General features: G+C 39.9%; 2 non-coding genes across 2 annotated transcripts; both read right to left on the bottom strand.

The window, feature by feature from the left end:
* Positions 1-44: 44 nt before the first annotated feature.
* Positions 45-118, bottom strand: trnat-ugu (transfer RNA threonine (anticodon UGU)). The gene has a single exon. It is a non-coding gene; the product is annotated as a tRNA-Thr (tRNA).
* Positions 119-223: 105 nt separating this feature from the next.
* On the bottom strand, positions 224-297 carry trnat-ugu (transfer RNA threonine (anticodon UGU)). The gene has a single exon. It is a non-coding gene; the product is annotated as a tRNA-Thr (tRNA).
* Between the last annotated feature and the right edge of the window lie 154 nt (positions 298-451).

Here is a 451-nt window from a genome sequence, read left to right as displayed (position 1 = left end):
ATAATTTGAAAACAAGTGTGACATCATAAAGCCACTTCTTCCCAAGGTACTGCTGGGATTTGAACCCAGGATCTCCTGTTTACAAGACAGGCACTTTGCCCAACTAAGCCACAGTACCTTGCAATTGTTGAAATCACACTTTCTCTAAATGTCACGATATACTCCAAAACTGAATGCAAATAATACAAATAGCAGTATGATGTCATAAGGCAACATATTTCAAAGGTACTGCTGGGATTTGAACCCAGGATCTCCTGTTTACAAGACAGGTACTTTGACCAAATAAGCCACAGTACCTTGCAATTGTTGAATTCACATTTCTCTAAATGTCATGATATACTCTAAAACTGAATGCAATTAGCAGTATGACGTCATAAGGCCGCATCATTCACAGGTACTGCTGGGATTTGAACCCAGGATCTCCTGTTTACGAGACAGGCACTTTGACCAA

This window comes from Poecilia latipinna, unplaced genomic scaffold (assembly GCF_001443285.1).
Source record: "Poecilia latipinna isolate Pla-1442-1.1 unplaced genomic scaffold, P_latipinna-1.0 Scaffold13413, whole genome shotgun sequence".
In the NCBI taxonomy this organism is placed as follows: domain Eukaryota; kingdom Metazoa; phylum Chordata; class Actinopteri; order Cyprinodontiformes; family Poeciliidae; genus Poecilia; species Poecilia latipinna.
This window is presented reverse-complemented; position numbering and strand designations above follow the sequence as displayed.